The sequence below is a fragment of the Abramis brama genome (genome assembly GCF_963993115.1).
Source record: "Abramis brama genome assembly, contig: SCAFFOLD_69, whole genome shotgun sequence".
Classification (NCBI taxonomy): domain Eukaryota; kingdom Metazoa; phylum Chordata; class Actinopteri; order Cypriniformes; family Leuciscidae; genus Abramis; species Abramis brama.
In genome coordinates, this window is record NW_028156040.1 from 27,207 (window position 1) to 40,000 (window position 12,794).

The 12,794-nt window shown below is 37.4% G+C and overlaps 1 long non-coding RNA gene across 1 annotated transcript; it reads right to left on the reverse strand.

Annotated features, from left to right (window-relative positions):
• Positions 1–775: 775 nt before the first annotated feature.
• On the reverse strand, positions 776–2,610 carry LOC311077131. The gene is made up of 3 exons (XR_014604766.1): positions 2,410–2,610; positions 2,226–2,317; positions 776–1,883 (listed from the first exon to the last, which is right to left on the reverse strand). It is a non-coding gene; the product is annotated as an uncharacterized lncRNA (long non-coding RNA).
• Between the last annotated feature and the right edge of the window lie 10,184 nt (positions 2,611–12,794).

The following is a 12,794-nucleotide window of genomic DNA, read 5'->3' on the forward strand; positions in this document are numbered from 1 at the left end:
TACACGTGGAAGAGATGAGCCTGCCTGCCTTACTGCAGTCCAGATCTGGCTCTTATGGGAAATGCATGACCCATCATGAAAAGGGGAATCAGGCAACGATGACCACAGACTGTTGAGCGGCTGTCTCGTGTCAGACAAGATTGGGCAAATATTCCACTTGCAAAACTCCAGCAATTAGTATCCTCAACTCCCAAATGATTAAAAAGTGTAATTAAAAGGAAAGGTGAAGTGACTCAGTGGTAAACATGCCTCTGTCCCAACTTTTTGGGGGTGTGTTGCAGCCATCAAAATCAAAATGTGTTCATATTTACAAAATACATTGGAAAACTTTTCTTTGTACTTTTGTCAGTTAAAAAAAGGTTAAATCGAATTAACAAATCACAGATTCTTGATTTTATTGCATTTTAAAAAATGTCGCGACTTCTCTGGAAATATCTGGTTGTATTTATTGTTCTGTGTTTTGTCTGCTAGACTGGCATTTGTGATCTTGTTGTATGTAGAGCTTACAATGACAATAAACAGATTCTGATTCTGATGTGTTACTATTTTCTACAACTACATATTCTCCTGTTAGACCGACCCGTTAGACGAGGATCAACCTCACTCACACCGAGGTGGTTTGGTACCAGTACAGAAACACACTCCGGGTCAAACACCGCTACCATGATGACAGAATCAAAGCACAAAACAAAATAACACATTTGTTTAAATATGCAAAATATTGTCCAACTATTGTTATCGACAAAATCCCAGAAAATATCCAGATATCCTTTTTGGGTAACACTTTATTTTAAGGTGCTTGTAATAGGCAGTAATTAACAGTTAATAAGACACTTATAAGACCTTATAGGATGCTTATAAACAAAAATAAGTTAATATAAGTGTTAATTAAAGCATAATTAACACATTTATTATTGCTTATAAGACAATTATAAGCTCTTATTAAAAACTTGTAAAGTTATTTATACCTCATGAACCTCAATAAGATGTTTATTAAACATTAATGAGAGTTAGTAATGTCCTAAAACACATGTATTATTCCTCGTAAGATATTTATGAGTACTTATTAGAAACTTGTTAACAGTTTATAGACCACTTATCAATGTTAATAGGATGTTTATCGACAGTAATCAGACTGTAAGAAGGCTAATATATCCTTATTTATGCACTTATTAACCATTAACAATGCAACTTTGCAGCTACCTGAACTTAAGTGGGAACAGTGTCTTATTTAAATGAATAAATCCTTTATTACGCACTTATACACCATTAACATAACTAATACAAGAAGGATATTTAAAAAGTTAGTGTTATAGTTGTGAAGCACAAAATCATACTCGAATACATTTTGTGGAAAATACAAATTTTTTTTACATTTCATAACTTTCATGTTTCATAATTTTCAACTAAACACAGCAACCAAAAGATTATATTGAACTTCCACTCAAGCACAAGTATAAAAAAAGTGCAATTACAAATACGTTTTCTTTAACATTAACTGTAAACAACATTATGAAAACATTTTGTAACGGCTTTTCTTCAGTAACAAAATGACAACAGAAGTGAGTTTTTCAGTCCTCCACCTTCAACAACGTCTGTATAGCTTTAGGCCAGTAAGATGACCTTGAGATCGGGGACTTTGGGGAATCCTCCAGCTCCACAAAGATCTTCTGAAAAACCTTAAAGGTGTATTTTAGTTTCTTTGGATTGTTTAGTACCAAGCCATAAATAAGGCCCATTAGGTCGGGGCAAGCCTGTGCAACACTGGGAATACCAGAGAAGACCTCTGCTCCTGCGACGGCTATTCCGGCTCGCTTCTTAAGACCTCCCTCCCTGACCACAAATATGTTGAGTGCAAATGAAGCATCGTCGTCATCACAAACCTGTGAAATATACCAGAGAGAATTAAACCTACTTTTTTTGGCAGATGTTCAGAACACATATATCTCTTTGCTCTCCCTCTGGACAGAAATCTGGGGGGATTATGTAGTTGCTGTGGGAGTTTGAGTGGTGTTGGGATTTAAGGCAAGAAATGTGTGTGGGCCTCAGCAATACCTTTGTGGACATTAATGTTTTTCTCACATGGATTTGCCTACAATAACTATCTTCTGTGAATTGAAAAATATTTATGTGGCGGGAGTCATGTATATATAAATCATGAAATAAATGTGTGATTCCAGCAGTGTGCATTAATACAAGGTGAGCGGTTAGAAAACTGTTTTTACCTGTAGTCCTTGATTAACTCCTCTGTGTTTTCCTCAAGGTAGAGAACGAGGCCTGGGATCGCAGCTTCTCTCCAGGACTCTGTGCTGCTGTCCTACACATATATGGAGGACCAGACTATCTTACAGCACAGATATCAGAATGCTACAGCATTAAACTAACAGCTACTATGATAAAAGTACATGCCTCGTTTATGATGTCAAGGGTCTCATCAGTTTCTTCCCAACAGCTCCTCTTTTCCAATCTACATGTGTTTGTCCAACTCCCCAGGGAATGTGGACTGTAGTGGCTTCAGTCTGATCCTGCAGAACTCTTCCTTGATCTGAGAAAGAGAAACATCATGAGATACTGAGAGAAAAGAATTAGAGCCACAGGGTTAGGAGAAACAGAAAACCAAGAAGAAGTAACCCTAGAAGCCCCCATGGGTTCAACACACATAGATTACCAAGATAATGGGAACTAAAGTACAGCCATCAGCATTCGGTTGCAGCTGGTTAATGTTTTGTATATTTGTATTATTTACCGTCCACTAAAAGTGCTGTTTTTGCCCCTGACAGGTTCAGATTGTTATTATAAGTGTCTGACAACATTATAGAAAGGGTCCTTACAGAAAATTGCCATCACCAAACACACCAGACTTTAATAATCAATACTTTTAGCATGTATAGAGCCAGCATAATTGTTACATGTGAAAGGGTGTCATGTGACACACACACACACGGGAAAAGGTAGATCCAATCGCAGTATTTATTTGGGAAATCCGTTCTCACAATCCAGTCCAGGCAAGGGTCAAAAATCCAATAGGGCAATCCAAAGACAAGAAAACAGGCAAGCACAGACTACCAGAAGTTGTGTGACAATATACAAGGACTCCATGAAGAACACTTCTTCTTCTTCTTCTTCTTTGGGATTTTACGGCATCCAAAAAAGTTGCATTGCTGCCATCTATGGGACTAATATCTCAGCGTACTATATTCGGCTATAAAGCCCAGTGTCTAATAAAAAATGTAAAAAACAATGTTTTCCCCTCCCACTTGACCCTATTTCTAAAATACTTTTCAAAGACACTTCTTTTAAACCAAATTCACACAATTCTCTGATAAGAACTTGTCTTTGGAGATCATAATTTCTACAATACATCAAAACATGTTGTACCGTCTCAGATTCCTGACATGAACACAAGCCACTCTGGTGTTTTCCTAAAATAAATAAAGTGCTGTTTAGCAACGTGTGAGCTATCCTCATTCTGGAAAATATCACCTGCTCTTTACGTTTCATTCCTTCTCTTTTAAAAACATTAACTGAGTCACTTACCCTACTAGACAATGAAAATAAGTGCCTCCCTTTGTTTTCTTGTTTCCAGATCTGTTGCCATTTTAAAATTTAAAATTTTAAAACCCATGTATTCCAATTCCAACCCAATTCATGTAAAGATACAAACTTAACAATGTATTGTTAATATCAAATATTTAATTACATTACATGACAACATTTACTCCTACTTGGAGTTTGGTGCAGTCTTAAATAAGCTTTAATAAAGAGGGATTCCTACTCTGACTCCACTCCAGGCCTAATTACAGGAAGACTAACTTCTGTTCGGCTGGAGCTCATAAATATCTTACAAGCCAATAATACTAAATGTCTTTTGGGATATTACTAACAGTCAATGATAATAAACATCTTATTAAAGGGATAGTTCACCCAAAAATGAAAATTCTGTGATCATTTACTCTCCCTCAAGTTGTTCCAAACCTGTATGAGTTTCTCTCTTCTGCTGAACACAAAAGAAGATATTTTAAAGAAGGTTGGTAATTAAACAGTTGCTGGTCTCCATTTGACTTACATAGTATTTTTTTTCCTACTGTGGGAGTCAATGGGGTCCATCAGTCGTTTGGCTACCGACTTTCTTCAAAATATCTTCTTTTACCCTAACCCTATAATTCAATGTTAGGCTGCAAAGATTAGGCCAGCCGGAACTGGGAACACTTCCCGTAAATCCTGATGTACTCGTTACATCATGAGAAGAATGGCGTCTACGCTAATATTACTCTCTCTGCTTATACTGGGGGTTTCCCGCAGTCCGCCGGATCCAGGCCGTATCCAGATCTGATGAAGGACCTTCGGCTGGACCCGATGACAACACAGTGCTGAAGTGCCAACTAGTCTCTCTGTTTCCTGAAGTGAGGTGGACCTCGGCCGTATCCAGATCAGATGGTGGATCTGCACCATGACACACCCTGAATCCCCAGCCTCATCAGCCCTGCGAAGGCCTCACCGACACGACCAATCTGACCTCTGACCTGTAACGCTCCTGGATCATAATCACACACTGTTCGCTCGTTGGCCAGAGGAGAACTGAGACTGAGTCTGGGCTCTCCCAAGGTTTTTTTCTCCATTCTGTCACTGATGGAGTTTCGGTTCCTCCACTGTTGCCTTGGCTTTGGCTTGCTTAGTTGAGGACATTTAATATTCAACAATATTATTGATCTGCCTTATTATGGGTGGATGATGATGCAATTTTCTTCTAGAAACAAACTTTGTTGTATTATTTTAATGTTATCAATGTGAAGCTGCTTTGATACAATCTGTATTGTAAAAAGCGTGTGGCGCTATAACAAGGAAAAAAGTCATGAAAATGGCTATAAACGCACCCAACCGTTAGTCCGTTGAAATCCTGAATCCTTCCCGAGTCCAACGATACCAAACATGCCAGGTTTCGCCTTATTTATTATTATTAGTTTGTGTATCATTGTCATTTAGCACTTAAAAAACTTGCGATTATCTTCCGATTGAGACAAAAACACCACAGGAAAGTTGAAACACAGGTCAATAGCTAAACAATAACGCCCAAATGTCACAATTATGATAGGAACTGACAAAAATAAAAATCCAATCATTGTCACCCATGGATCATTTTTATGCTCTCATAAATAGAAGTGTCTAAACTTCCTAAACAAGTAAATGAGATATTTACAGCAAATCTGACAGACATGCACGGGCACACTTTGAGGACACCTAATAAAAGTGGTGGAGATCAGGCAAGACGTGGTGCTATAACTGTCCAAAAAAGCTTTCCTCAGTAAATTGCCTGTATTGGCTGTAAATGGTATTTTCCATCAATGATGGCTAATGGTTTATTAGTTTATTTGGATCCCCATTAGCCTCTACCTAGGCAGTGGCTACTCTTCCTGGGGTCCCAACAAGTAAATCATATAAAACTACATTTAATCAACAACAATAAAAAGTCAAGTCAATGAAACACACTAACCCAACATTCATTCCAAATATCAAAATCAACAGTTTACTATATATCGTGCCATTAAATGTTCCTTTCAATATTTTTTTAAAACTAATTTTTCTTGTAAAAATGTGTGATATCAATGGTAAATCACTCCATATTTTCATTCCTCTACACATTACAGTCTGTTGTTTTCCAGTGGTTTTCCAAACAGGAAATAAAAAAACATCCCTTTTATTCATGCCTGGAGTAAAAATTATGACTAGTACTAACTATACACAAGTTGAGAGTACAGGACATTAGGAATAAAGCAGAGAGACAATCTTTGAACAGTGCATTCTTAGTATATTAGCTCTTCTATAACAGTTTAAGTTGAGTCGTGTCGCTCTGTTCTGGACAAATTTTATTTTTTAAATTATTATTATTTATTTTTCTTTACTTGATGCACTCGATTACACCACTGGGCAATAGCACGCGATTCATCCAATCACTGATTGTGCTGCAGTGACTGACACCCCTGAGAGCCAACAGTAGCGGCGCATTCATAAGCCCCGCCCACTGGTCGCGCCGTCGCTGCCGCTGTCAGCATGAACACAGAGAATCAGATGAACAGGTCAGATGAGAACAGATCAGATGAACAGGTCAGATGAACAGAGAATCAGATGAACAGGTCAGATGAGACACGGAGCATTTCTCCTGAAACTCCTTGCACTAAATGATCATCATAATCTATCGGGATCGGGAACTGTGATTGTGTGCACTTGGAGACTTTGGATGCTTCAGCCTGGAGTGTTGTCGTCAGAGAGAGAAAGCTGAAGTGGAAATCGGAGTAAAGATTTAGTGGATCCCACAGTAATAATCTTTATTAAATAATCTTCTTTAATTGAATATGTGATGCAATCTCGTTTTGGTGAGTGACATTTTTTATCATATGTTATGTTATGTTATGTTATGTTATGTTATGTTATGTTATGTTATGTTATGTTATGTTATGACAGATGTGACAGATTAGTGGCTAAACTAACGAAAAAGAAAGCTTCAAGCCCAGAAGTTTCCAAGCAGCACAGCAGTAATGACTTTATGAACTTCTTCACTTATAAGATTGATAATATCAGGGATAAAATTATAACTATGCAACCGTCTACTACAGTATCGCATCAGGCAGTGCATTGTAGTCTCCCTAAGGAAAGATTTGATTCATTCGTTGCTATAGGAGAGGAAGAATTTACTAAACTCGTTAAATCATCTAAATCTACAACATGTATGTTAGACCCTATACCGACTAAGCTACTGAAAGAGATGCTTCCAGAGGTCATAGATCCTCTTCTTAATATCATTAATTCGTCTTTGTCTCTAGGATACGTACCAAAAAACTTTAAGCTGGCTATGATTAAACCGCTTGTTAAAAAAATGCAACTTGATCCTTCAGAATTAGTCAATTACAGGCCGATCTCGAATCTACCTTTTCTGTCAAAAATACTAGAAAAGGCAGTATCTTCACAACTATGTTCCTTTCTAGAAAGAAATGATATCTGTGAGGATTTCCAGTCTGGATTTAGACCGTACCATAGTACCGAGACTGCTCTCATTAGAGTAACAAATGATTTGCTCTTATCATCCGATCGTGGTTGTGTCTCTCTATTAGTGTTACTCGATCTTAGTGCTGCGTTTGACACCATTGACCACAACATTCTTTTAAATAGACTAGAAAACTATGTTGGCATTAGTGGAATTGCACTAGCATGGTTTAAATCATACTTATCTGACCGTTATCAGTTTGTAGCAGTAAATGAAGAGATGTCTCATCGATCACAAGTTCAGTATGGCGTACCACAAGGCTCAGTACTAGGACCGCTGCTGTTCACTCTGTACATGCTACCATTAGGAGATATCATTAGGAAACATGGAATTAGCTTCCACTGTTATGCCGACGATACTCAGCTCTATATTTCTTCAAAACCTAACGAAACTTACCAATTCACTAAATTAACAGAATGCATAGCTGATATAAAAAATTGGATGACTCGTAATTTCCTACTTCTAAATTCTGAAAAAACAGAGATTCTAATTATTGGACAAAAAACGTCCTCACGTAATAACCTAGAATACTGTCTAACACTCGATGGCTGCTCTGTTAGGTCTTCGTCGTCGGTTAGGAACCTGGGTGTGCTCTTTGATACCAATCTTTCATTTGAAAATCACGTGTCTAGTATCTGTAAAACCGCATTTTTCCATCTTAAAAATATATCTAAATTACGCCATATGCTCTCATTGACAAATGCGGAACAATTAGTTCATGCGTTCATGACATCAAGGCTAGATTATTGTAATGCTCTACTGGGTGGTTGCCCTGCACGTTTAATAAACAAACTACAGCTAGTTCAAAACGCAGCAGCTCGAGTTCTTACCAGAACAAGGAAGTATGACCATATTAGCCCGGTTCTGTCAAAACTGCACTGGCTCCCTATTAAACATCGCATAAATTTTAAAATATTGCTGATTACTTACAAAGCACTAAATGGTTTAGCTCCGCAGTACTTGAGCAAGCTCTTAACGCATTATAGTCCTTCACGTCTATTGCGATCTCAAAATTCCGGCCAATTGATAATACCTAGAATATCAAAATCGACTGCTGGCGGTAGATCCTTTTCCTATTTAGCACCAAAACTCTGGAACAGTCTTCCTACCATTGTCCGGGAAGCAGACACACTCTGTCAGTTTAAATCTAGATTAAAGACACATCTCTTTGACATAGCGTTCACATAATACATTATAGACTTCTATAATTCAATATTAGGCTGCATAGATTAGGTCAGCTGGAACCGGGAACACTTCCCATAAATCCTGATGTACTTGTTACATCATGAGAAGAATGGCATCTACGCTAATTTGAGTGTCTTTGTTTATCCCAAGGTTTTCCCGCAGCCTGCCGGATCCAGGCCGTTTCCAGATCTGATGAAGGACCTTCGCCTGGACCCGATGTCAATGCAGTGCTGAAGTGCTAACTAGTCTCTCCCTATGGAGGATCCCTTTCCCACTCTACAGATAAAGCGTCGTCGGGAAAACTCAATTTGCGTATCTACCCCGAATTAATAAAATAAAATAAAATTCTGAATCAAAACTGTAAGGAAACACCAGTAATTTGTTTAGGCTTGGTTTTTAGGGAATTCCAAACCTGCACACATCAACGCACATAACTATAGAACCAATTCTTAATGCGCATGTGAACGCCATCAGCGTTTCTCACAGGATCGCGTTTAAAGTCTGTGTAGAGAGAATGGTGTCGTCTTGGCGGCCCTAATTTAAAAACAAATGATCGTTGCGACGGAAGCGAATCAATCAAAACTAACTTTAGCTGGAAAATAACTTTATTAAAGAACCGCTATAAAGCCAAAACATTCTTACGTTAAATGATACATTTATCTCTGTAAAGCTGCTTTGAGACAATCTACATTGTTAAAAGCGCTATATAAATGAAGATGACTTGACTTGACTTGACTAGATGTCAATTTCATAATGATGTGATATGAGTAGGCCGCACTCACAGCGCGAGCTGAACTAGTTAGCCGTGGGCTAAAGCTATCGCGTGTAATAATGATCAGTGTGTCATGAGTTGAGACAAAGAGTGATTAATGAGTGTCCATGTGTTAAATAACTGTCGAAAAGTTGGATTAATGTGTCATTTGAACTGCGCATGTGAGTCATGCCAGAATTGCGGGTACATTTCGAGTATAGAAAGAAAACAAAAAAATATGATTTTCTTTTTCTGTTAAACCTTTTTATTTTCATAGAAGGCACTTTAAATTCAACATTTTAAATATTTGCTGATCTTAAACTTGCAAGATTTAAATTATTAATGCTGAACATCAATTTACTAACTGAACATCAATGTAAAAATCTGTCAACTCTGTTACAGACAAAATGCGTTGATTATATGGGTTGGTAACAGAGTTGACATTTTCCACCATTTTGTGCTTTATCTCAAGATGCTAACCTCAAACCAGATACCACACGGCATGCCTAAAATCATAATTTTATGGGTTTTCACCATATTATCGTTTTTTTTAAAAGTGAATGAGAGATTCACTGCAGTATCACAATAGATTTGACAAATAATTAATCTACTATTGGTGTATACTGAACATTTTGTACAAATTAATGAGAGAAGAATAATGAAATACTTCACACTTTACAGAGTTTCCCGCCAGAGGAAGTGACATCACTTGGTGCAAGTCACATGCTTTTCCTACAAATGCTTTGGAGTTTTTTGTTTGTTTTATAACAGAGGTAACAGAGTTGACCAGAATGTAGGGCAGTTCTGTTGAATAACGCACGCTTTGCCTCCTTCACAGCCTTACTCAGTTCACAGAAGTGCTCGTGACGAGAGTGGCCAGCAGGGCTAACATTAATTAGTTCATTAATGTCTGTGTTGATTCACAGACATTAATGAACTAATTATCTGATGATTAATTAATATAGGATCTCTCTGTTCACTAGTAACTCTCCACTATCATCTTTACAGCCCTTTATTCTGAAATATCCAGGAACTGCTTATTAACAGTTAAATGATTATCAGGTCGTTCCTGATTCGTTCCTCAGTAGCTACTCTCAGTTGTGTATACGGTTAAGTGTTGCCCATTTTTATGTGAGTAAAAGGCTTAATAGATAGTTGTGCAAACTAGGGATGGGACGATTACCGGTTTCACTATCCACCTTTTTCTGCTCAGTCTAAACAATGCGCGCTGCCATGACGACGACTCCGGTTTCCTACTTCCGTTCGTAGCGCTTGACCTGTACTAGCAGCGAGGGAATGAGTTCAAGCTCCTCGTGTGCTGTTGTTATTTGTTTTAATAATTCAAAGAAGATTTCAAACTTTTTAGAAACTGAGTGTTTCGAGCATAAGATAATGCCCATGTCCGGTTCCGTATCAGATACATTCAATAAAGTAAATGTTTAGAGTGGTTAGCGTTAAAATTGAACTTCTCTCGCTACTAGTACAGGTCAAGCGCTACGAACCGGAAGTAGGGAACCGGAGTCGTCGTTATGGCAGCGCCCATTGTTTAGAGAAGAATAAGGTGGATAAACCACGATAAAATGAACTGACGGTTAGTATTATCGTTCAAATTTTAATTATCATTAAAACCGTGTTTGATTATCGCGAACTCACTGTAAATCCTGTCCATCCAGCAACAGTCTGGCGCAGGCGCAGCGCGCAATGTTGTTGTTTTTTACTCGGGAAGGAATAGCGGAAGGCAGTGACTGTGCTCGGGAGATTTTTCAGCCTTTTAAGAGGACCAAATCTGAGGTGTGGTCATATTTTGGCTTTTACAAGAGTCCTGAGTGAAGCTTAATCGAGAATGGTCACTACAATAGGGGGGAAAAACACTTCAAATCTGCCGAGGCGTCTTGTGTGACCATCACCTGGGAAAATAATTGGGCACAAAATGTTGTTTTGAGTTGAAATATTTTATCTCACTCACTTGAAATAAACGTGAAGCTTCCTTGAAGAAAAGTTCGCAGCAAGTGGCTTTGAGCCAAAGACGAACGATCAAGTTCAAACAAGACTATCATTGTAGGCTACACTTATTACACCGATTTTTTTTTTTTTTTTACCACACAATTACGGGGGCATATTGAAATGAGATCAATGTTTTAAATCTTACCTGTTTATAAATCCATTTCAGGGCTCTACACTTACTTTTTGAACAAGGAGCACTGGTGCGCCTAAATAAAAAAATTTAGGAGCACAGACAAATATTTGGGGGCACAGTCATTTTTGTTGTATAAGTTTATCATTATAGTTTTATTATTAGAATTATTCAACAATTACATTTACAATGCCCATTGTAAGGTTAAGAACATCAGACCAAAACTTTCAAACAAAAGATTTTCATTTAATTCTATTTTATCGTCATGTAGATTTCATTTATCATTGTATGTAGGCCCTATGTATGTTTCACATTTTATCTGAAATGAAGATCATGTCTGAGTCACTTGGCCAAGCTTTGTAGCCTGGTCGCCTTGACCTCTTTCCAGCAGACAGACAATTTTCAGCACATTTTGTAGGATCAGACAGTTCCAGGGAGGGCCCCTCTGTGCTGATCCGAATTAGTAGGGCCCTATAAAATCCGTTTTATTTTTTCCCAAATTCCGTTTTATTTTTCCCCAAATTCCGTTTTTTCCGTTTAAATTTTTGCAAATTCCGTTTTTTCCGTTTAAATTTTTGCAAATTCCGTTTTTTCCGTTTTAATTTTTGGGAATTCAGTTGTTGTTTTTTACCCTTTACTGTAATTTTAGTCGTAAAAAGAGTGTTTTTAATGTTAATGATTAAAATGTACACAAATAAAATAGGAATGACTCTAAATTTATTGAGGTAACAAACAAAATTCTCATTTTAAGAGATGTTAAATGTGGTTTGGTTTGTTTACATTAGTGAATGTATTAGGCTAACTAACATGAACCACGAGCAATACATTTGTTACTGTATTTATTAATCTTTGTTAATCTTAGTTAACCCTAACCCTGTATTTTTAATGTTACTTCACACAGTGCATTAAGCTAACTAATGTTAACAAATACAACTTTTCATTTAAATAATGTAGGCTACTAAATGGTGAAATTAACATTAATAAAGATTAATAAATGCTGTAGAAGTGCAGTTTATTAATAGTTAATGTTAACTGATCTAGTTAACTAGAGTTTAATAAATGGAACCTTATTGTAAAGTGTTACCGATTTTGTTATACACCGAACCGATTCAGTGTTGGACAGACCAGTTGCTTTAACCATTCATTAAAGTGAATCGGTTCAAAGGAGTCATTAGTTCGCGAATCAGACGTATCATTAGCAGACTTGTACGCGTTGTGTGACACAAGATTTGTCAACACAGAAAACATTTCATCATTGGATAGGTTTTGTTTAGTTTATTGAAAGTGTTTTTTATGTCAGCTGAATGGGCGGAACGCTTTTCAGAGAAGAAGGAAAGGCCTTTTTTTTTGCACAATTCACACCCAGCGGTAGCCTAATTCAGGAAAAAAATATCCGAATGCTCCACGTGAAACCTCGTTCTTCCATTGTGTCAATTCTCAATTGATTTAGATTAATAAGCGCGAGGGAGAGAGAGAGAGAGCAAGATACAAGACGCAAGACGGCAATTGTATTTGAATGAAACGAGAGAGCACGATACATGTGCGCCGTTATAATGCGTTGCTATTGACGACCATCATTATAAGGAAGGAAATGGCACAGAATATAATCTTGCTTAAAAAAAGTGCATAGAGCTGCTGTTTTATTTGTTGTTTGTTGATTTTCAAATATTAAACTGTTTTTAGTG